At 46.0% G+C, this 25,647-nt stretch overlaps 1 protein-coding gene across 2 annotated transcripts in view; it reads left to right on the plus strand.

Moving 5' to 3' along the window:
* The window catches only part of SOX30 (SRY-box transcription factor 30), a 1,614,116-nt gene that overhangs the window by 152,421 nt on the left and 1,436,048 nt on the right, over nucleotides 1–25,647 (plus strand). The window lies entirely within an intron of this gene.

The following is a 25,647-nucleotide window of genomic DNA, read 5'->3' on the forward strand; positions in this document are numbered from 1 at the left end:
ATGGAACCTATTCCAAGGAGGTCCAAAAATTTTACTGCCCCCTGCGATAAGGAATTTTTCTCAAAAGGTGTCCCAGTAGAGCTATGGTAGTGGCGGTGGCCACCAAGAAGGAATGGTCTGATCTGAGACTTCCTCATTTGTCCATCTGCCGAACAAAGAATCTCGAGAAATGGACAGATATGGAAAGCATATGTTCTCTCAGCGGCCTTTACAGTCAGGTCGCTGAACTACTTGTCTCGTTTTTACCAGACTTCATAGGGATCTCCTAAAGGAGTTAGGAGATAACCCGCCAAGATTCTACAGCTGCAGGGGTCTCAGATAAGGTGACCTTTCAGCTTGCTACCTTAAATTCCATTGTCAACTCCTCTATGTGACACATATCTTATGCAGCTGATGGAGCAAGTAGGGCAGCAGGTGCAGTAATCTCCCTAAGGAGGCATTCCTGGATGCGCCTATGCAAGTTTGCTGAATCCTTCAAGTCTTCCTTTATAAACGCTCCTTTTGATTGCTCATCCTTATTTGGGCCTAATGTGAAAGACACTCTGACCAGATGCGAACAGGAAGGTAAGACTCTGTCTGCTGTGGGAGTATGTTTTTCTCTCCCTTCCAGACCTTAGCCCAAAGGTCAAAAGGGAGGAAAGATGTGGTTCCATAAATCCCAAAGAGTTTTACTGGATGCACGTGGTGACCATTCCCTTGGGGGAAGAGGGGGAAACAATAATGGAAGACACCGACCTTGCGGCAGAGGGGGTCTGCAAAACCAGGGTGACAGAGGTACGTTCTCTGATAGGTCTTCCAGAACTCATGACAGGAGGCCTGCCTGTCCACCTCTGGAGGCAGTCGGGGGCAGATTATCACTGTACCAAAAAAGCCTGGCTAGATATTACACAAGACAAATGGGTACAGACAATAATATCCAGAGGATACAACACACCCTTCTCCTCCCCACCCCCCACAACAAACATCAGTCCCAGACATTCCACCCAGTCAGAGGGATCAAGCAACCATAGAAGTTCAAAGGTTGCCAGAGAAAAGAGTCATCAAAATGTCTTTGCAGACCAAATCGGATCCGGAATTTACTGAAGGTTCTTTTTAGTTGCAAAAAAAGACGGGACTGGAGGCCCATTTTGGATCTCAGCAGACTAAACAAGTTGGTAAAAAATTTAAATTCCGGATGGTAACACTGCAGTCAGCATTTCCCTTTCTGAGAAAAGACAATTGGATGTGCTCTATAGATCTCCAGGATGTGTACTACCACATCAAAATGGACAGGTGATCCAGGAGTCACTTACGCTTTTGGCTAGGAGCCAGTCATTACCAATTCCGAGCTCTGCCCTTTGGTCTCACTACAGCCCCCAGAGTGTTCACCAATTGCATGGGAGTAGTTATGGCTCACTTGAGGCATCTAGGATTCCAAGTGTTTCTGTATTTAGACTGGCTCCTGACCGCTACCACCGAGCATCTACTCTACTTGTGTCAAAGCAAGAGACACCACCATTCATCTGTGCTCTCAACTGGGCATTACAATAAATTTTGAAAAATCTGCCTTGTTGCCATCACAGCATATTTCATTCATAGGAGCAGACTTAAACACAATGGCACAAAGGACATGGTAGCAAAACTTCCTTATGACAAGAGTCCAAACGCTATGACATCAAATATCCCTCTTACTCACTCAAAACAAGGTACAGCCAAAGTTTGTACTGAAGGTACTGGGTACAATGGGGGCAGCAATAGTACCCCTTGCATGCTTACACATTAGAGTCCTTCAGTGGTTACTCTTTGCCCAGTGGTCCATGCAGGAGCTACCTATGTCCCACAAGATTATTATTATTACCGATTCCTGCAAGAGGGATCTGCGTTGGTGGCTTCAGTCAACACAGGTACTTCTGAGCAGACCGTTCATCCCCCCACATCCAGTAGCTACAGCAGCCACGGATGCTTCCCAGATAGGGTGGGGCCGTTATCTGGAAAAGATGGTCCAAGGAACTTGGCAGGACAACAAGTACCACTTGCACATCAGTGTCCTAGAGGTGAGAGCGGTGCTATTGGCGTTGCAAGCATTTCAGAGCTCCCTTCCAATAGGAACAATTGCAATCCAGATAGACAATATGTCAGTCATGTGGTATATAAACAAACAAGGCAGAACCAGATCCTATCCCCTGTGTCAAGAGGCTCAGAGAGTATGGCAGTGGGCAGTCTCCTCCCAACGTTTTCTAATAGCAACGCACATCCTGCGGAGATCCAACGTGATAGTGGACAAATTGAGCAGAGCTATTCTAATGCCTCACACGTGGTCCCTGAAAGAGGAAACTGCGAATCAGATTTTTTGCAGGTGGGGCCAGCCTTGCTACGACCTCTTTGCCATGTCCATGAACGCCAAATGCAGCAACTGCTTTGCCCTTATCCCCCCACCGGGGGAGGCACCAAGGGATGGCATTTCTACTCAGTTTGCCCCCGGGTCTCCTTTGTTTTTCCACCTTTCCCTTTAATCCCCAAAGTTCTACAGAAAACCAAGTTATTGGGATGCAGATTAATACTCATCACTCCATACTGGCCTCATCAAATTTGGTTCCCCTTTCTTTGGCCCCATCTACAAGAAGAGCCCTGGATTCTGGACCCAGTCCCAGACCTTCTGACTCATCTGTCAGGGACTCTCCATCCCTCAGTCCACACTCTCAAACTGACAGCTTGGCTGCTCCACTTCCAGGCTTCCAGATATATCCCCTGCTGTAAAATGCATCCTAGTCTCATCTCTTAAAACCACAACTAGGAAACTCTATGCAAGCAACTGGAAAAGGTTTTCTTGTTGGGCCTCTACCAATCACATTTACTCTTTCACAGCCCCTGTAGCTTGCATTTTAGACTTCTTAGCAAAACTTTTTAATGAAGGAGCAGCAGCAGCCACCATTCGAGTTCAACTAGCCGCCATATCGAACTGTCACATTGGTGATTTGGGTTCAAAAACTGTCTCACAGATTATGCAAAGCCTTTTTGAGAGGTACATTTTTGTTAAGGCCTCCAATAAGAGAGCCACCTCCTTCTTGGGACCTCAAGTTGGTACTGTCTACTTTGATACTTCCGCCATATGAACCAGCGTCTTCCTGTAATGTAAAATTTCTAACCTGGAAAACGGTCTTTTTGGTAGCCATCACTTCAGCTAGGAGGGTATCAGAATTCAAGCAGTATCCATATGCCCTCCTTACTTAGTTTTCCATAAAGACAGAGTCTCCCTTGGAACTAATCCTTCATTCATTCCCAAAGTTTGTTCTGAAGCTAACTTAAATCAATCCATTGATCTGCTTGTCTTCTTTCCTAATCATGGCAATAAGGCAGAATACAAACTTCACCAGTTGGATGAACACAGGCAGTTACGCTTAAGGACAAAAGAATTCAGAAAATCTGATCAATTATTCATGTCCTTTTCAGACAAAAAGAAGGTGGCCCCAATATCTAAAGTTACTGTATCAAAATGGTTACAGATAATATTACATTCTCGTATACCTCCAAGAATAAACAACTGCCTGGAAAAAGAGGCCACTCAATAAGAGTTATTTCAACTTCGGCTGTTTTTCAAGCAGGGTTGCCCATGGATTCAATTTGTGCTGCAGCAACGTGGGTAAAACCTCATACCATTATCACTCATTACAAAGTAGATGTGGCCTCCCGAAACATGGCTTCTTTTGGGCCCTCCATTTTGAAGAGTTTGTTCCCTTGAGCCACCTAAGAAAGAAAGTGCTAGGGATGCAAGAATGAAGGTGATATAGGACAACATAACATAAAGAAGTTATGTACTCACCATAACGCGCCATGTTTTCTGTCCATCTCACCTTCATTCTTGCATCCCACCCTCCTTTGCCAATCCTTCGCTCTTGGAGGATCGAGGTCTTTATTAGATGTGGAATTCATGTTCTCTGATTCCCTTCTTTGTCTCGAAGAGTATATGTCTGTAAATATACCTGGATTGTATGTATATTACTTCTATTCTATTTAGTAATTGCAAACAAGATCTGGGTAGTCTTCCCTAGGCACGATGGAATAGGGTGTAGCCTCGAGCCAGTGGAAACTCTCGAGCTTTAGTAAAAGGCTGAGTTGGAACCGATGATTGGTTCCGAACCCAACCACCAAGAATGAAAGTGAGATGGACAACAAACATTGAATGTTATGGTGAGTACATAACTTTTTTTTTATACATATAGCATATTAATTCTTTCACTTGTAAAGAAGATCTGGGTAAACTTCCCTGAGCAACATGGAATAGGGTATAGCCTCAAGCCAGTGGAAGCTCTCAAGCTTTTTAATTAGGGCGAGTCGGAACCGATGCTCAGTTCCGAACTCAACCAGCATAGAATGAAGGTGAGATGGACAACAAACATGGAACGTTATGGTGAGCACATAACTTCATCTTTTAAAAAAAAAATTTTGAATTGTTGTAAAGCCTCTCATTCTTATGCTTGCCAGTTCACTCCTTGATTACAGTGGTTCCTTTAGGGGCTGACACCCCCTTCAAACAGCAGAGGATCTGATGTCCGTTTCATTCCTCATCACGGTTGGGTTAAAGATCCGAGCCTCAGATCTGACTCTGCCGCATTTTTACAGACTAGGATCCAAGTCACAAGCTCCTCCCACTTTCCATAATGCACTGTCATCTGTATAACTCCTCCAGATCTCATTTGCCACCAGCAGTGACAGACATAGTTTCTTGAGTCTTGAGCCTTTTGTCACACTTTTGACAGTAGAATTACTATTTTATTCTTCCAGATTCTCAGATAAATGCTTTTTGTTTTCTCCCCCCCCCCTTCCTAGCAGTTCAGAGTCAGAATCCCTTCCTTTCTCTTCCTTGCTCTGCAGTTGGGCTTTGCCCACCCTTTCTGTTCTCCTTTTCTAAGCATTGTTTTTTAGGCTTACCTTTTCCTGGTTGTTGTTATTGTTATAAAAAATAAATGTAGACAGATATATATTGTTATATATATTTATATTTAGTTGTTTGTCTAGCTAATTTTGCATTAGGTCTGTTTTATAGTGATACAGTGCCTTTGCTGTGATTGCCTTGTGTAGTGTTTGGTTGTTTGTGTTCCTTTTTGTGCTTGCTGTAACATGTCAGATAAACCTGCCTGTTGTAAGAGGTGCTCCAAATGTGGTTGAAAGTTCCCACATTCGGATGCATGTACTTTGTGTTTATTGCCTTGGCCCTGAACATCTGCGGTTGCGTGCTATATCTGTGAGAGTTTCAACCCTAAGGCTATCACCAACCACAAAAATAAATTGATTCTTAAGTGCCTCTTGCCTGCTTCAAGTTCCTATCCAGGGGCTCAAACCCCTCCAAGAGTATAGCAGTTTTTTCTGACTCCAAGAAGCACCCTCACAAGTCCTCGAGGGTGTCTTCGGAGCCACTTTTTCCAAAGTTCCAAGACCTTTGGATCTGATGGGCTCAGACCCACATCTGCTCCGGTGGACCTGAAGCACTCTTCAGATTTGACCGGTACTTGCCTAATCCTCAGTTCTCTTAAAGCTACTCCTTCCACCTCGAAACCTAAGACTACAGATCTGATAGCTAGGAGTCCCACAACGGTGCTGGGCATTGAGGCTGCTTCTTTCCTCAGACTGCAGTAGACAGCTGTCAGGCACTCTAGGCCCCCATCAGTGGCTTCTTCCAGGTCTTCTAGGAGCCTTTCAGAGGTCATCGTGGACAGAATGATTAGGAAGATTCTGAAAACTCAGATCCAGTTGGGGGTCTTCTCTGCTCCGTCCTGTCTGGGATCTGTGAGTGTTTCCCTACAAGCTCAGTCTCCTTCTCTGATCCGTCCCTGGGTATTGGAGTCTCAGGATCATAGCCATCCGAGAGAGCCAGGGTTGGGTTTGAGGAGCTACCCTTCCTCCACTCTGATCATCACCCTGACCTTCTCTGCTCCAGTGTGGTCGGATCACAGTGGGATATCCCCGTCAGATCCGGGGGGGGGGTGGTTGACTCCAACTATGTCAGAGCCATCTCTTCCTCTTGGCTCTTTAGACAGCTCAGGTCTGATTCTACCTGGAACCCTTGGCTTAGGGATCCCTGCCCTTTCTTCTTCAGTAGCCTTGGCTTCTGTGGAACCGGGGAGGGATTCACCGGGTCCCTCAGCATTCCAAGTTGTGGAAAGGGCCTTCTCTTATTATAGGGATCTGGCCTGTTAGCGCTATGACCCTTCCTGCTGACTCCCCTTGGATCAGAGACTTGAGCCTGTCATGCCTGCCCAGAGTCAGCCCATCCAGACTAGCCTCCAAACTCTTCCCCTAGAGGGAGTCCCCTCTTCTTCTAAGTCCTCCCCTGAACATTCCACAGAGGAAATTCCTCGTAAGAGGATGTGCAAAAGGAGGCATATTGACTCCCGTTTGGAGTCCATTACCAAGGACACAGATTCTGATGAAAGGTAAGGATCCCCCAGATCACCACTGGAGGACATCTCCTTTGGAGACATTTTAGAGATCCTGAGGCAGAGAGGTGGTTGGTCGCCCCATCCTCCTTCCTTAGAAGAGTCCGTGTTTTTGGAGGCTTTCTGGACAGGCCCATTTACATCCTGGGTGGTCCCCTCGCAGATGAGCTTGTAGATTTGGTGTCCCGATGGGTCTGGAAGGAGCTGGACTCTATCAAACTGATTCCCAAACATCCTGACAAGTTTTTATCTCCACCTAAGGGCAGACTATATTGGGCCAAAGGTATCCGAGTTGATGCCATGGTTGTGGCAGCAGCTACCAAAAAGGAGCTAGCCAAATAGAGCTCCTATGTCCATCTGCTGAACAGGGAGCACAGAGCAATGGATAGGTTTGTCTTGGCCATTTTTTTGCTGAGAGCATTAAACTACCTGGTACACTTTACTCGATTACAGAGGGAAAAGGTGAAGGAACTCAGACTCTCTCTGGCAGAGATCATGTCGGCAGAAGACTTCAGAAAGGTCTCTCTCCCAATTGACAACTCTTTCGCCCTTGTCCAGTTCTTCCTTGAGACTTATCTCTGACTCCACGGAGGGTGCCTCTTGGGCAGCTGGCTCAGGCATTGCTATTTGATGACATGCCTTGGTGAGGCTTTGTGATTATGCAGAACCCTTTAAGGCATCTTTTGTCAGTGCCCCATTTGATGGGTCCTCCCTTTTCAGACCATCTGTTAAACAGACCCTAACCCACAGTGAATAGGAAGGGAAGACCTTGTCTGCCATCAGGATCAAGTTTTCAACTCCTCAGTGCACTGTTTCTAGAAGCCATCACAATGGAAAGAAAACCTGGTTCCAGAAATCTCAGGGGTCTTCCCAGGATCAGCGTGGGGATCCTTCTTCTAGAGGCAGAAAAGGAGGTTTCAGTGGGAGATGCCTCCCCAGGGGCAGAGGGTACCTGCAGAATCAAAGTTTTAATAGAGCCCCCTCTCTGATAGACCCTATCAGCACTCTTCAAGCACTGCCCAACTGGTAATCTCTGGAGGCAGTCGGGGTTATTTTTCTTTGCACCCTACCACCTGGACCAGTATAACACAAAATAAATTGGTGCTAAAGATTATATCCAGAGGTTATTATATTTCCTTTCTCCTTCCTCCACCAGAGATGCCAAAGAGACTGCCCGATGTTCCACCCAGTCAGAGAGAGGGTATGCAGTAGCAGAAATTCTAAATCTACTGCAAAAAATAATTATCTAAGAGGTCCCGACTGAACTAAAAGGACTGGGAACTTACTCTTGCTTCTTTTTAGTGCCAAAGAAAACCAGGGTCTGCAGAAGGACAGTTGGATGTGCTCAGTGGATTTAAAGGACGTGTAGTATCACATCAAAATAGACAGATGCTGCAGAAGTCATTTCTGCTTCCTGCTGTGAGCGAGTCACTTCCAGTTCAGAGCTCTGCCCTTTGGACTCGCCACAACCCTCATGGTATGTACCAAATGCATGGCAGTAGATGCAGCTCACCTGAGACTGCAGGGATTCCTGGTGTTTCCATATCTGGATGACTGGCTCTTTACTGCCTCAACCAGGCATCAACTACTGCAGGCCAGGGATCATGTCTTCAGCCTTGCCAACCATCTGGCATCACCATAAACCTGACAAAGTCGAGACCTTTCCCAGTTCAGAGTTTAGAATTTATCGGAGCTTCTTTGGACACTTCAGTCTTTGGGAGGTCATGTTCGAGCCGTCTTAAACTGGTCTTCCCTACAAGCAAGGTTGATACTTCAGGCTCTTGGATCTATGCCATTCCCTTAGTCACCATAGCAAAGTATTTTATGTGAGTATGTCAGTGGACCCTGACTGCTCAATGGTCTGTTCTCTACCAGCCTCTATCTGTTCCCATCAAATTGGCTTTGGTTTGCAGAAAGCATCTCCAGTGGTAGTTGCTGCTGGACAACCTGACGATTGGCAGACCTTTCTTCCTTCCTTTCCCTTTAGCCACGGTGACCAGGGACACTTCTAAGTTGGGGTGGGGTGGGGGGGGGGTTTCAAGGAAAAGATGGTCCAAGGCACATGGTCCTACATAGAGACCAGGTTGTATATCAGTGCTGTGAAGATGAGAGCAGTCCTCCTTATGTTGTGAGCCTTTCAGGACGTTCTCCCTCTAAGAACTATTGTGATTCACACAGACAACATGTCAGTGGTGTGGTACATCAACAAACAAGGAGGAATTCGTTCTTACCCATTGTGCAGAGAGACCATGAGGATCTGGGAATGGGTGATGTCTTCAGAACATTTTCTACTTGCAACTCACATACCGGGAAAATCTAGCATCCTGGCAGACAAGCTTAGCAGGTCCATTTTGACCCCTTATGCGTGGTCCCTCAGCTAATCAGTTGTGGACTTGATCTTCAGCCACTGGGGCCAACCAGCTGCAACCTTTTTACATCCCTCCAGGACAACAAGTGCAGCAACTATTTTGCTCTGATCCCCCTTCGGTGGAGTCCTCAAGGGATGCTCTGATTCATGATTGGCTCCTTGGTCTCTTTTACGCTTATTCCTCTCTACTCTTGATCCCAAAGTTTCTTCAGAAAGCAAAATGTCTGAAGTCCTTAGTAATTCTCATTGTCCCAAATTGGCCTTGTCAGATTTGGTTCCCTCAGCTAATCAGTTGTGGACTTGATCTTCAGCCACTGGGGCCAACCAGCTGCAACCTTTTTACATCCCTCCAGGACAAGTGCAGCAACTGTTTTGCTCTGATCCCCCTTCGGTGGAGTCCTCAAGGGATGCTCTGATTCATGATTGGCTCCTTGGTCTCTTTTACGCTTATTCCTCTCTACTCTTGATCCCAAAGTTTCTTCAGAAAGCAAAATGTCTGAAGTCCTTAGTAATTCTCATTGTCCCAAATTGGGCTTGTCAGATTTGGTTCCCCTTCCTCTGGTCTCACCTGAAGTATCCTTCATGGATACTGTAACCCAAACAGGACCTCCTTTTTCATCCGATAGAGGGTTTTTCACCCTAATCTGATGTCCCTCAACCTGACCACTTGGTTTCTCCACTTCCAGTGATTGTTCGAAGGTCCAGGCTTGCATTCCCTTTCCAAGACATTATTCTGGCTTCCCAAAAACAGGCTACCAAGAAAGTCTATGGGAATAAATGGAAGAGATTTGTCTTCTGGGCCTCTAAAGAAAACAACCCTTTTTTTAGCTCCGATATCAGTTATCCTTCTCTTCCTTGCATCTCTTTTCAAAGGAGGAGTCAGTTTCTGTACTTTAAAAACTTCAATTGCCAGCCATCTCTAACTTTCATTCGGGTAATGATTTGAGGTTCCTCTACAATTTTCAAACTGTGCAAGGCCTTCTTGAAAGGAATCATCGTCCTCAGTTCTCCAATTAAGGATCCTTGCCCTCCATGGGATCTCACCGTGGTCTTACAAAGCTTAACTCAAAAACCTTTCGAACTAGCCAATGGTTGTGACTTATCTTTCATGGAAGACTGTCTTTCGTACCACCATCACTTGGGTCTATATTATATTTTCGAAAGTTTCAAACATTGAACACCATATGGTCGACACCATATGAGCGATGTTTGAAATTTCGAAAATATAATAAAATAAAAATAAAAAACTATACTTACATAAACGCTATAGGCAGGGGGCAAGCCCCCCTGCACCCCCATGTGGGGGGCTGCGCCCCCACACCCCCGCTATTTAAACGTTCCTACTCTGATATTGCACTGCATTGAAGTAAAGGCAAAATATTCCCTATGGCGATTTCCGTGTTATGCGCACGTTTCGATCAATCGGGTTCTCTCAATACGTGTTCGTTTACAATTTTCGATCACGCGATAGGAACCCCCATCACTTCAGCAAGGAGAATTTCTGAGATCCAGGTGCTGTCTTCAAAGCCACCTTACATTATTTTCCACAAAGATAGGGTGTTCCTTCTTAATAATCCCTCTTTCATGCCCAAGCTAGCTATAGAATCCAACCTCAACCAGACCTTACAACCACCAGTTTTCTTCCCAAATTTCTCTAATGAAGGAGAACATTTCAGCCGATGTTATCTCCTTCATTCCTCCTCATGCTAGGGTCTCGGATCCCACCCTCGGATCCATCTTGGCCACATTCCACAAACTTGGATCCTACTCTCAAGCTCCTTCCTCAAGCCCACAATGCCCTGCATCCACCCAACTACCCCTGATCTCATTTGCTGCTTCAGCGAGTCAGACGCAGATTTCATACTCTCAAGCATGGTTAACTATTTTGATAGCTTTCACTTCCAATTTGTAAGTGGCTCTGTTATATTTCTTCCTCTCTTGTCTTTTCAGTAGTGTGTTTGTGTGCACACATTCTTCTTTCTTCTTTCCTATAAAGAAAACAAAAGACATAAGTAGACTAGGTTAGTTAAATTGTTTGTCTAAATTTACTATTAGTTAGTCTAAAATTACAGTTCAAGGCTTATCTTGTAATCAGTTAGAATTCGGTAGTGTTTATTTCTAGATTTACCTGTTTTTGACAGTTATTTTTGGTGGGCTCCTTTCATCGATTATGGCTGACAAACCAGCTCCCTGTTTCAAACACTGCACTTCTTGTGGTCATAAAATCTCGAATCAGGGTGCCCACAAAGAGTGCATGTACTGCCTGGGTGCCGATCATTTAAAAGCAGAATTTTCTGTGTGTGCTGCCTTTAATCCTCGGGCCCTTGCAGACAGATGGAATAAAATTATTTTCAGGGGCCTTCTTCCCTCCTTGGCTGCTGAGGCTCACACCTCTTCTTTGGCTTCTTCCTCTGCTTCTTCTGCGCCTAAGGAGTCTAAAAAAGAGGTCCCTCCCTGAATCCCCAAGGGACTATCTCGAGCATAAGAAGCCTAAGAAGTCTCTGTATTTGACTCTGGATCTGCAGAAGTAAGCTCCCCGATCAGATCCTACAGCTTCCTCGGATCCCAGGGAGATTATTACCATTTTGCCAACGCCTGCATCCTATTCCCTTGGATCCTAGGACTTCGACGAAGTCCCCGGCTCTGTCCTCCAAGTCAAAACACTCCCAGCCACCCTCGTCGGCTTCTTCCAGGTCCTCAAGAAGCTGGTCCAAGGCGGATGTAGACAGGATGATTAAGTTTCTTAAGGCCCATATCCATATAGGGGTAGTCCTGGCTCCGTCCCTTGTTGGATCTGTGAGCTACCCAGGTCACCATACCAGGACTCCTTCTCTGATCCATCCTCCAGCTTCGGAGCCATGGGATTTGGTAATACTGTGCGTGTTGGACTCTGGGCAGATGAAGCTCCCTTCCTTGACACTAAGGATATCCTTGTTAAGCTCCGTTATGGCCTTTTCAGAGCAGAACGAGTCTCAGAGCCATGGTGTTGATGTCAGGTCCAGCGGACTGGGATCAGCTCCGTCCTTTTTGGAGCTGTCCCTTTCTTTAGGCACTTCAGCTCATGACAGCTCAGGTCTGCTCCATTCTGGGGGCCCTGGAGCCCGTGCGAGTCCTGCTCATTTTTTCTCAGTAGTTTTGGCTCCGGGGGAAGCGGAATGGGCTTCTCCTTGTTAAAGTCATAAATAAATAACATTAAGAATGTACCTTATATGCATTTAGTCAGGAACAACACTTCAGGATGTGCAAACAGAAAATGTTAAGTTGTCCAATCTCACCTTTGTTCTTGCTGGATGGGTCCGGAGCCGATCCTCGGCTCTGACTTGGCCACGTTCTATAGCTCGAGAGCTCTTTACTGGCCCGAGGCTACCCCTTATCCCAGAATGCCCAGCGTCAGCTACCCAGATCTCATTTGCCACTTCAGCTGTGAGGTTGCGTCAGTACTGGCTCAGGCTTAGTATAACTCTTTTTCTCTGTTTAAAGTTCAATAATTTACTTGAAAAGTAGTATTTTTTCACTATTTTATAGTAGTTTGTAAGTTTATTTAGTCGTAAACCCCTTATCTCATACTTTGCTGTGTTTTTTGTGTTGTGTTGGCCATTGCCCCTTAGTTTTTAGGCCTTCTGTTTTTCCCCTGAACTCGTTTAAGTTAGAGAGTTCTTCCATTTCCTCTCTCTCCCTTAAGGACAGCCATTTAAGTTAGAGGCTCTCCTTTTAAGGTTTTTATCAATATCATTTTTATTATTATAGTGTATCTTTTTGTGTGGTACTTCCTTCTTTTTTTCTTAGAATGTCCAAGGAAGTTAACACCTCAGGGTTCAAAAAGTGTGACTCATGCTAGATGTTTCTGACAGATGGGCACACTAGTTATGTGTATTGCCTGGGGGCTCTGCACCTGCAGGACTCTTGCTCTATTTGTCATGCCTTTAGTCCAAGGGTCCTGCAGGAGCGGAAAAACAAGCTAATCCTCCGTGGATTGTTGAAACAGGATTCTCCAGCTGAAGCATCTCAGTCAGTGAAATCTTTGAAGTCAGTCAAGCCGTCGGCTTCATGTTCGGAACCGACCTGTGAGCTTGACAGACCAAGTGTGTCGGTGCCCTCTAGCACAGATAAGACTACTCCTCCGTCGGCTCCAACTGTTAACTCGGAGCCACAAACGAGCTAGGTCTCCTTCATTGGAGCCGATTCGCTCTGTGCCACAATTACCCTTACTTTAGAGCAAAGCCAGTCATTACTCATCTTCCCACTCCTCTCGATCCTCAAGGTTATCGGATCAGGATGTGGAGAGAGTGGTCAGTAGGTTGCTGATGTCACAGGCCTTTGCAAAAATGCTTTAGAGCCTGCCTCAACAGGCCTTGGCTCCATCCGCTTCGATACCTGTTCCTCCTCCGACTATGCTTAGTTCGGAGCCAGAGTCCATGGACATTCCGATAGTGGTTCCTTCGGCTCTGATGAAATCCTCTTCGGCTCCGATGTTGGCTCCGATTACCTCTGTTCTTCCTTCCATCGAGGTATCTGGGCGCCAAAGCTCTCTCATTGGCTCCGAGTGGGGAAGTGGCATCGGACCCTTGTCCGACCCCGCTCTCCCTCTCAGAGCGTCGGCTCAGTTGAGTTTGGCTCCCACATTGGACTTGGAGCAGTCGCCCTTGGCGCAGAGTGGGATTCCTGTCTCTTCGGAGCCGGAGCCCTCTTTGTGTCGAGACCATGACGCTTTCGAGGTCATGCGGAGAGTGCTGTCCCCCACAGACTGCTCCACTATTGGTCTCATCGGCTCCGTCCCCTTCGGTGCCTGTTTTAACCTCCGCTCCTCCTCCAGCCCCAAAGAGTAGGGAACCTATGCCCCAGGACACCCCATAGGGTGAACCCTCTTCTTCCGAAACCTCCCCAGTGCATTCTGAGCAGGCTTTCCAAAAGAAAAAAAGTGCAAGAGGAAGCACCAAGACTCCCCAGAGTCTGTCACTTCAGATACAGACCTGGATGAATCTGAGGTGTCCCCAAGGTCCCCCTCTGAAGAGGTTTCCTTTTGGGACATCCTCTAGCCCCGTCCGAGAATGAGTCTGTATACCTGGATCCATTTGGTTCCCGACCTTCCACCTCTTTGGTGTCTTCGCCTTTTGATCCACTCATGTCCGTAGTGTCTTGAAAGGCTTGGTCAGCTCCAGATTCCATGGAACCTGTCCTGAGGAGGCCTAATAAATTTATCATAGCTCTCCAAGACAAACAATTCCTGACTAAAGGTGTCCCAGTTGATGCCATAGTGGTAGCAGCAGCCACAAAGAGAGAGTTAGCTGAAACCTTCTCATCTGTCCATCCACAGAATAAAGACTCTCGTACGATGGACAGAGATGGGAAGCAAATGTTTTCATCAGCGACCTTCTCCCTTAGGTCCCCGAACTACCTTTCCCACTTTACTAGACTTAAGAGGGATCTCCTAAAAGAGCTTGAAGATACCCTACAAAATCCCACAGCTGAGGGAGTTTCAGCCAAGGTAGCTATCCAGCTGGTGACTTTAAATTCACTAGTCAACTCCTCCATGAGTCTTATTTCATACACAGCTGATGGAGCGATCAGAGCTGCAGGAACAGAAGTGGCTCTTAGGAGACATTCTTGGCTGCAGCTGTGTCAGTTTGTAGAACTTTTCAGAGTGTCCTTCACCAATACCCCTTTGATGGCTCCTCTCTCTTTGGGCCTTAGGTGAAAGACATGCTTATCAGGTGCCAGCAGGAAGGCAAGATGCTCTCTGATGTGGGGGTCCATTTTTCCACTCCTACCAGACCATACCCAAAGGGTTAGAAGGGTGGAAAGATGTGGCTTCAAAAATACCAGTGACAGTTGCCTAACGCACGTAGTAATTTTTCCCCAGGGGCAGAAGGGGAAACGATAACAATGGCAGACGCCACCCTCATGGCAGAGGGGGTCCGCAAAATCAGGGTTACAGAGATACGTTCTCTTCCAAACCCTATCAACATCCCTGAAGGGATGCCCGACTGCTCAACTCTGGAGGCAGTCAGGGGAAGGCTTTCATTGTACCCAATCGCCTGGCAAGATATTACAAAAGACAAATGGGTACTATCCATTATATCAGGAGGTTACAAAATTTCCTTCCATCAACCCCCTCTTGTTTCAAAAAAATCCATCCCAGATGTTCCACCCAATCTAAGGGATCAGGCAGTCAGAGAAGTTTCAAGACTGCTAGAAAAAAGAGCCATCCAGGAAGTCCCTGCAGACCATGTAGGATCCAGAACTTACTCAAGATTCTTTTTAGTGCCCAAAAAGACAGGGGACTGGAGACCAATTCTGGATCTCAGCAGATTGAACAAACGTGTACAAAAAGAAAAGTTATGGATGGTAACACTGCACTCCATTCTCCCCTTTCTGGGTCAGGACAATTGGATGTGCTCCATAGATCTTCAGGACGTGTCCTATCATATAAAAATGGACAGACTGTCCAGGAGATTTCTACGCTTCCGGCTAGGGGCCAGTCATTACCAATTCAGAGCTCTGCCCTTTGGTCTCACCACAGCCCCCAGGGTGTTTTCCAAATGCATGGCAGTAGATACGGCTCACCTGAGATGTCTAAGACGACTGGCTCCTCACTGCTTCCACCAGGCAACAACTTAGAGGCACGAGATTGCACCATAACATTCTGTGCTCAATTATACATAGGAGTAGAGCTAGACACAAGAAAAATGATTGTAAAATTGCCTCAGGAAAGAGTTTCCATGATTTGACAACAGGTGTCACTTCTCCTGAGGAGCAAAATAATTCAAGTCAAATATGTCCGTCAAGCTCTAGGGTCCATGGCAGCAGCCATTCTTCTAGTTCCTTTAGCACGCTTTCACATGAGAATCTTTCAGTGGCTTCTTTTCACACAATGGTCCTTCCAGGAATTACCCATGTCTCGCATGATGCTAATTACGGAATCTTGCAAAAGACACCTTTCCTGGTGGATGGTCTCCCCACTAATGACTCAGTGCAGACCTTTCATGAAATCCCATCTGGCTGCTACAGTGACCACGGATGCTTCCCTGATAGGGGGGGGGGGCATTATCTAGGGAAGACAGTCCAAGGCACTTGGTAACCTCACGAGTACCACTTGCACATCAACATCCTGGAGATGAGAGCGGTGCTCCTAGCGTTGCAAGCTCTTCAAGACTCTTTCCCTGCCGGGACTATTGTAATACAGACGGACAACATATCAGTGGTTTGGTACATCAACAAACAGGGCGGAATCAGGTCTTACCCCTTGTGCCGAGAGGCCCTCAGACTGTGGCAATGGGCGATTTCCTCCCAGTGTTTTCTGACAGCAATGCATGTCCCTGGGAAATCCAGCGTAATAGCAGACAGGCTCAGCAGGGCTATCCTCATGCCGCACGAGTGGTCTCTGAAACAGGGAATTGTCGATCTTATTTTCCGCAAATGGGGCCAGCCTTGCTACGATCTCTTTGCTTCTCCCCTCAACAACAAATGCAGCAGCTACTTCTCCCTTGTTCCTCCAGGTCAGACACCCAGGGACGCTCTAGTCCACGATTGACCTCAGGGACTTCTTTATGCATTTCCCCCTTTCCCCCTAATTCCAAAAGTCATTCAGAAAGCAATATCATTGGGTTGCAAGATGATCCTTATTGCCCCTTATTGGCCACGACAGATTTGGTTTCCATTCCTTCACCCCCACCTTCTAGCCTAGCCTTGGTTCAGGACCCAGTGCCGGACCTCTTGATTCATCAATCAGGCGGTTACACCAATCCTTCCAATCTCTCAGGCTCACAGCTTGGTTACTCCACTTCCAATCTTAGCCAGACTCCCCAGTATATCCCCAGCAGTACGTGATATTATTGTTTCCTCCCATAAGACAACTGCAAGGAAAGTTTATGATAGTAAATGGAAAAGGTTCTCTTACTGGGCAGAATCCAGGAATTTAGATCCCCTTACATCTCCTGTACACAAAATTTTGGATTTCTTAGCAGAACTGTTTCGATCTGGTGCAGCTGCTGCTACCGTCAGAGTACAACTAGCTGCTATTTCAAATTTTCACATCAGAGTTTTTAACTCAAGCTTAATGTCTCACAAACTCTGTAAGGCCTTCATGAGAGGTACATCTCTACTTAGACCCCCAGTGAAAGAGCCCCTTCCACTTTGGGATCTCAGTTTGGTTCTGGCCTCCTTGATACTGTCACCCTTTGAACCAGCAGCATCATGGTCTTTGAAATTTCTCTCTTGGAAAACTCTCTTCCTAGTTGCTATTACTTCTGCCAGACATGTTTCAGAACACCATGTCCTATGTGTTCGCCCTCCATACCTGTTTTTTCACAAAGACAGAGTTTCTCTGAGAACCAACCCATCTTTTCTACCTAAAGTTTGTTCAGAGCACAATTTGAATCAACCCATTGAACTTCCTGTCTTTTTCCCTAATCATTCCAGCAAGGCAGAATGCAGAATACACCATCTTGGATGTACATAGACAACTACGTTTCTATCTCCAAAGAACTAAAGAGCTGAGAAAATCAGATCAGTTGTTCCTTTCATTTGTTAACAACAAACAAGGCCTTCCAGTTTCTAAAGTAACCTTGTTAAAGTGGTTATCAGACACCATTGCCTATACTTACCATTTGAGACAAAAAGATCTTCCAGCAAGACCCAAAGGTCATTCAACCAGGTCAGTAGCTACTTCGGTAGCTTTTCAATCTAGATTGCCCATAGATTCAATTTGTGCAGCAGCTACTTGGGCAGATCCTCATACATTTATTTCTCATTACAAAGTAGATGTGGTCTCCCGGGGCAGGGCTTCCTTTGGTTCCACGGTTCTGAAGAGTCTATTCCAATGAGCCACCCAGGATTGAGGTGCTAGGGATGCTGTCCCATCTAGTAAAAATGAAGGTGAGATTGGACAACTTAACATAAAGAAGTTATGTACCTACCATAACGTTCCATGTTAGTTGTCCTTCATCTCGCCTTCCTTGCATCCCTCCCTCCTTCCTTGAGGATCGAGAGGAGTTTTTCGGTTGTTTCACTAGCTAACTTGTTTTGTTCTTAATTGCTTCCCAAGCAAACCATGACAATTTACTGTATATCCAGGTTTAATAATAATGGAATATCTTCTATGATTATGTTCTTTGTGAGCTATCTCAAACGAGACCTGGGTAGCTGATGCTGGGCATTCTGGGATAAGGGGTAGCCTCAAGCCAGTAAAGAGCTCTTGACCTATAGAAAGTGGTCGAGTCGGAGCCAAGGATTAGCTCCGGACCCATCCAGCAAGAAGGAAGGCGAGATGAAGGACAACTAACATGGAACGTTATGATAGGTACATAACTTCTTTTTTTATTCTTACAGCACTGGGAGTTATTCTTCATAATTCTTGATGAAGCATTCTCACTTTACATACAAAAACCGTAATTTTATACATTTTCTTTTCAAACTGCTTATGCAGTTTCATGACGTTATAATGACTGTGTCCTATAGAAAACTTTGCAAATGTTCTCATCCCTCGTGATTTTCGCTTTAGATTTCACGTGAATACCTTCCTATACATGATTCACCTGCTTCCAAAGGGTCTTGTTTCTGACCTTGGATGTTTCAAACCTGCTTTAGCAACAACGCACTCTTAGCCTGGAGGAGTCAGGCTAACAAATTCCTTTTGTATAGCTACATGCCTCACTTCATGCAACACGTACTATTCTACCTTATTACATACTAAAAGAATGCAGTAAAAAAAAATAGCAATACTGTGGGCTTATGAAGCTGTATTTTTCCCAGCCCTGCATACAAATTATATTTGCTTTTTAACAATAATAATATATCGTCATTAATAAACTGAAATTAATACACATTTTAATAAGCTGGTCTTGTCCCATAACATCCTGGTCCTTCGGCCTTCCAGATAGTGGAGAGGGTTTTCTCCTGGGTTGGAGATTTGACCGCACAGGTTCCTCAGGCTGCCCCTGTGCCTCTGTTTGATCCAGGCCTTACTCTTTCTCTCTCTCTAGTCCTACCATGAGTCTTCCTGCCCCAAGCGGCCTCTAAGATTTCCCTGCTCAGGAGGGATCTTCTTCTGATATTTCCCCAGAATAACCAGCTGAGGAAGTCTCTTGGAGGAAGGTGTGCAAAAGGAGGCACGTGGGCTTCCCCTTGGAGTCTTTAACCAAGGATACTGACTTTGATGAGGGGGAAGGATCCCAGCAATCCCCACCTGAAGATGTCTCCTTCAGAGACATTTTAGAGATCCTAAAACAGAAAGAAAGGTGGGTGGTCTGTCCAACCTCCTTCCTCTGAGGAGTCAGTTCTCTTGGAGGCATTTGGGATGGGCCAGTCTGCGTCCTGGGTCACCCCTCCCCCGTCAGATGTCCTGGTAGACGTAGTATCTCACAGTGCATGGAAGGAACTAGACAGCATTGATCCCATCCCCAAGCAGCCCAGTAGGTTTCTAAAGCCCCCTGCAGACAGGAAACACTAGAGTATGGGTTCCGTAGTCAATGCTATCATGGTGGCGGTGGCCACCAAGAAAGAGCTGGCAGAAGAAACTGCCAATGTTCATCCACCGAACAAGGAGTCTAGAGCATTGGACAGAATTGGGAAGCCCATTTACACCTCATCAGCTTTTGCTGTGCGGTCATTAAACTATCTGGCTCATTTCACTCAGCTGCAGAGGGACCTGATCAGAGAACTGTTAGGTTCTCTCTCTGAGTCCATGCCTACGGAGGTATTTAAGAAAGTTTCTCCCAAGCTGACCACTGTTTAGTCGATTGCCAGCTCTTTGATGAGGTTAATCACCCGTACCACAGAGAACACCTCATGAGCAGCCGGTTCCAGACTTTCCCTAAGGAGGCCTGTCTGGATGAGGCTATGTGATTTTGGGGAGCCCTTTATGGCATTGTTTGTCAATGCCCCTTATGATGGCTCCTCTGTTTTGGGCTGTCGATTAGAGACACTCTTACCCGCAGCAAGAAGGATGGAAAGACACCCTTTCTGCTGTTGGAATCAAGTTTTCTACCCCCCCCCCCCCAGAGGTCCTTCTCCAGGAAATAACATGGGGGTAAGAAAATGCGATTCCGCAAGTCCCAAGGGCATTTTCATGACCTGGACTGAGAACCCTCCTCTAGAGGCAGAGGAGGAGGAGGGTTTGATTGTAAATGCCGCCCTAGAGGCAGAGGGGTTCTGCAGAACCAAGGCTTTAGGAAACCCCCTCCCAATAAGCCCTACCAGCGCTCCTGAAGAGCTGCCTGACTGTCCATCTCTGGAGGCAGTCTTGGGATGATTAGCTTTGCACCCTAAAGCCTGGACCCAATTGACTTGAAACCATTGGGTGCTAAGCATAATATCCAGAGGTGGTTATATTTCCTTTTCTGTTCCACAGCCGAACTCCAAAAAAATCTTCCCAGTGTGTCACCTGGTCAGTGGGAACAGGCAGCACATGAAATCTAGCAACTGTTGCAAAAAAGAGTCATGCAGGAAGTCCCAAGCCAGCAGAGTGGATTTGGAACCTACTCCTGCTTCTGTCTGGTGCCGAAAAAGACAGGGTACCTAAGACACATTCTGGATCTCAGCAGGTTAAACGAATACATAAAGAAGACGAGGTTCTGAATGGTTACGGTTCAGTCCATTCTGCCACTGTTGCACAAGGATGACTGGATATATTCGATAGATCTCGAGGACGCATGCTGTCACATCAAAATAGACAGGCGCTCCAGGAGATGTCTATGGTTCCGGTTGGGAGCCAATCACTAGCATTTCAGAGCACTGCCCTTTGGACTCATAATAGCCCCGTGGGTGTTCACCAAATGCATGGCACTGGTAGCCATTCACCTGAGGCTCAGGGGATTCCAAATGTTTCCATATTTAGACTATTAGCTCCTAACTGATCCCATGAGGCATCAACTAACCCAAGCCAGGGACTACTTACTGCAGTTAGTGCACTCCCTGGGCATCATCATAAACATGAGCAAGTCCAACCTTACTCCGGTTCAGAATCTAGAGTTCATAGGAATGCGACTCAACACAAGGGATCAGATAGCTTCTCTTCCTCTACACCTAGTCGCCACTCTGAGGAATCAGGTACAGCAGCTATTAGTTCTACAAGCCCCTGTGGCTCGATTGATCCTGCAGGTCCTAGGAGCCATGTCTGCAGCTATTCTGTTAGTTCCCCTAGCCAAGTTTTTCATGCAGGTTCTACAGTAGACGTTAGCCAATCAATGGTCCATTCTGTCTCAGGTCTTGTCCCTTCGCATCAGATTGACTCATCTGCAGGCATCATATCAGTTGGTGGGTTCAGTCAGACAGTGTTATTCTCGGCAGACCATTTGTGAACAAGCCCCTGATACCACCATGACCATGAATGCTTTCCAGTTCAGGTTGGGGGGGGATTACAATGGGAAGATGGTACAAGGCACATGGTCACCTCCCGAGACCAAGTTGCGTATCAGTGTCCTAGAGATGAGAGTTGTCCTCCTAATGTTGCAAGCCTTTCAGGACATTCTCCATTTGGACACTATTGCGGTACACACCAACAACATGTCAGTTGTCTGGTACATCAACAAGCAAGGAGGAACCCGTTCTTATCCCCTGTGCAGGGAGGTTGTGTGTGTGTGTGGGAGTGGGCGATATCTTCAGACCACCTTCTAATTGCAATGCATATCCCAGGGAAAACCAACAATCTGGTGAATAGACTCAGCAGATCACTCCTGATTCTGCACGAGTGGTCCCTTAACCAATCAGTAGCAAACATAATCTTCAGCAGTTGGAGTCAACCTTGCTGTGACCTCTTTGCCTCTCCCCTCTACAACAAATGCAGCAAGTTCTCTCTGATTCTTCCTCTGGGGGAGTCCCCAAGGGATGCTGTAGTCCACGATTGGTCTTTGGGTTTCCTGTATGTTTAACCTCCTCTTCTAATCATCCCAAAGTTTCTTCAGAAGGCAAGCAGGTTGAAGAGCTCAGTTATCTTCATTGCCCCCTTCTGGCCTTCTCAAGTGTGGTTCCCTTTCCTCTGGTCTCATCTGAAATATCCTTGGATATTGGAGCCCACTCAGGACCTCATTTCTCACCCATCAGGGATGCACCATCCAAATCCTCGAACCCTCAGACTGACCACTTAGTTTCTCCTCTTCTAACCCTAATGAGACGGTCTCTAGGCTTCAGTCCCCGGTCTGAAAAATTCTTCTGACATCTCAAAAGGCTTCCACCAAAAAAGTTTACAGTAGTAAGTGGAAGAGATTTGTTGTCTGGGCCATACACAGGAACAATGACCCCTTCTCAGCATCTGTTTCAGATGTGTTGCTGTTTTTCAGTACCCTTTTTGACGACTGTACTAGTTTCTCCACTATCAAGTTGCAGTTAGCTGCTATTTCCAATTTTCATACAACAAGTCAGTCATGTTCTTTCTTCACGTACAGACTGTTTACATCCTTCATGAAAGGTGTTTTCTTATTAAGGCCCCTAATTAGAGATTCTTCAACCACCTTGGGACATTACTGTTTTGCTGCATTCATTGACACAGGGACCCTTTGAAGCAGCAGCTAGTTGTGACATGAAATTTCTGTCTTGGAAGATGGTCCTTTTGGTGGTGGTTACTTTCGCTAAGAGGATTTCTGAGCTTCAAGCTTTATCCCTTAAACCTCCTTACATTCTGTTCCATGAAGTTAGATTGTCCGTACGCACTAATCCATCCTTTATGCCTAAAGTTGCTATAGAGGACAATATTAATCAGTCTGTATAATAAACAGTGTTCTTTTCCAGTTTCTCTAACAAAGGGAGTATGTTCTTCATTTTCTAGACATTCATAGACAACTTTGGTTTACCTACACAGGAACAAACAACACAGGAAGTCTGATCAGCTTTTTATAGCCTTCTCTTCTTATACGCTTGGACAAGCAGTATCGAAAATTACCTTGGCAAAATGGACTTCTGACTGCATTTCTTTCATTTACTCATCCAAAGGATTGTAGTTACCTAAACCTCCTAGGGGACATTCTACAAGAGCTGTGGCTACTTCCTCGGCTTTCTATTCTAGAACGTCTGTTGATGACATTTGTGTGGCAGCTTCATGGTTTAATAATCACACCTTTGTGTCGCATTACAAGTTAGATGTTGTTTCCAGGAGCAGGGCCTCCTTTAGTTCAATGGTGCTCCGGCATATCCTTCCATGAGGGCCACCCAAGGTTGACCTATCTGGGGACTCTGACCCTACTGTGCGGAGGAATGAAGGAGACAACATCAGATTAAAAAGTTATGCCTTACTATAACTTGGTGTCTGTGTTGTCTTTCTTCATTCCTTCTCATTTTCCCATCCAGCCATCCCCCTGCCCTTTCTTCTTGAGGAACCTGGATAATTAAGGGACTGTTATGTCTTATGTCTGAACTTCTTCTGCTGGTCTTTGATGTCTGAATGTGGCATGTCTGGATGTGGCAAACTCAATCTGAGTTAGTTGGGTGGATGCAGGGCATTTGCAGGGCAATGTGGATATGAGGGAGGAGCTTGAGTGTTGGATCCAAGTCTGTGGAATGTGGCTGAGCCGGATCCAAGACCCTATCGTGAGGATGAATGAAGGAAGACAATACATATACCAAGTTATGGTAAAACATAACTTTGTATTAAATCTGCTTGATGTTCATAGGGACAGTTGCATTTTTATCTTCATTGGATGAAGCCATTTCGGAAGTCAGACCAATAATTTGTGTCCTTCTCTCATAACTGCCTAGGTCAGGTGGTTTCAAAAGTTACTCTTGCTAAATGGATAACAGATTGTATTACTTTGATTTATGCCAAGAATAGATTACAGTCACCTTATCCTCCTAAGGCCCACTCAACTAGGTCTATGTCCATCTCATCTGCCTTTTCTTCAAGGGCATCTTTAGTTGATATCTGTGCTGCAGCCACTTGGTCAAAGACTCATACTTTTGTCACTCATTATAAATGAGGCATTGTTTCCAGGAGCAGCACTTCCTTCGGTTTGGCAGTTCTCCGGCATATCCTTCCTTGAGGCCACCCAGGAGTTCTATAGCTGGGGACTCTAACCCAACCATGAGGAGAACTGAAAGAGACAACATCAGATGTATAAGTTATGTATTTACTATAACTTGGTATGTGTTGTCTTCTTTCATTCTTCCTCACCTTCCCTCCCAGCCATCCCCCTACCCAGTGCTCTAGAAGACCTGGAGAAAAACTTTTAGGAACTGATGTTCCTGGTTTAGAGCCTCTGGTTCTTAATATGTACTTCCTTTTTTTCTGTTCTTTATCAGCTATTTGGGCAACGAACTCGATCTGAGGGAGTTGGAGGACAGTGCATTATGTGAAGTGGGAGGAGCTTAAGACTTGGATCCTAGTCTGTAAAATGCAGCTGAATCAGATGCAAGGGTGAGATCCATAAGAAAACCATGAGGAGGAATGAAAGACGACAACACAAAAGCCAAGTTATGGTAAGTACATAACTTATAATTAACCATCATATAGAGAAGAGGTTAAAAAAAAGTCAAAATTATGGAACCAACATACAAGATTTCGGATCCTATCTCTGGATCTGAAGATCCTTGGATCTCCTCCAGATCCAAAAGTCTCCTCAGTTCTGACATGTTTGGTCTGATCTGATGTTGTCCATGTCATTATTCAACAACATAGCTTCATGGTTCCGACATTGAATCCGAGCGACCAACACTGACATAGACAGAGCCAAGGCTCAAGCTCCTCCCTCTCCCATAATCCACTGCTGCCCGCTAACTCCTAGATCTCGTTTGCTGCATGTTTGCTACAGATGTGATCCTCTGGCTCTTGCTTCAGCTAAGTGATTTAACTGCTTTATCTTGTTATTGGTTAGGTAGTTTTTTTCAGGTTTAGTCTTAGTAGTGTGTTTGTTGCTGGTAGTTACCTCCCCTCCCTTTAGGTTGCTAGCTTTTGGTGTGGTTAGGGATTTGTGGTGTTTAAGTAGTTTCCGTCTTTCCATTTTTGGTGCCTTTTTTAGGTCCTTAGTTCTTCCCTTTGTGTTAGGTCTTTGTAGTGTTTTAAATTATGTCTGAGAAGACTTCTGAATTTAAAAAGTGCTTGCTGTGTGGTCGGAAGATGCCTAATTTTGACCCACGAGGATTACCTGTATTGTTTAGGAGCTCACCACCTGGAGATTGAATGCGACGCTTGTGATGCATTCAACCCCAGGGCTTTGGCGGAGCACCATGATAAGCTTTTGTTAAAGGGTTTGCTGCGGTGGGGGGGGGCCCTTTGTTTCCCCCTCTAAGGCTTCCTTGTCTGATCCCAAGAGGAAAACCCCTTCCTTTCCTCCAGTGGCTTCCAAAATGCCGAGGCTATTGGATCTTAGATCCCCGGATCCGACTCCAGCCTGGGCTACCATGGCTTCAAGATCTTCATATCTGAGGTCTGTAGATTCTTCTGCCGGTTCTAAGGCCTCCACGGATCAGAGGCCTTCGGATCTGGCCAAGGCTAGGCCAGCTTTGGATCTGACCAGTTCATCAGATCTGGCTGTTCCTTCTGCTAGGCTGTCAGATTCAACAGGCCTACCTGATCCACCCCTAGTTATTGAGGATGTATCCTTGCCTAGTTCTTCTAGGCAGTTGCCCTGGAGCCAAATCCCGGATCCCAGGGGTAGATCCTCGGGTTCTCTGGCCAGGTCTACTCACTCCTCCACTTCCTCCAGATCATCCAGGAGTCTGTTGCCTTCCAATATGGACAAGATGATGAGGAGCTCTCTCAAAACCCAGATAGAGCTGGGCCTTCTGGCTTCTCCTGCCTATCTGGCTAGGGGAGCCTCTCCAGACCCATCTCTCCATTTTCCTCTTCCAACCCATGGGACTTTGGAATCTTGGGACTCTGATACCCAGGGTAAGATCCCGACGGGGTCTGGTATCTCTTTTTTCTCTACCCCATCAGGGTCC

Source organism: Protopterus annectens, chromosome 4.part0, assembly GCF_019279795.1.
Source record: "Protopterus annectens isolate FY-2018-M chromosome 4.part0, PAN1.0, whole genome shotgun sequence".
Taxonomy (NCBI): Eukaryota; Metazoa; Chordata; order Ceratodontiformes; family Protopteridae; genus Protopterus; species Protopterus annectens.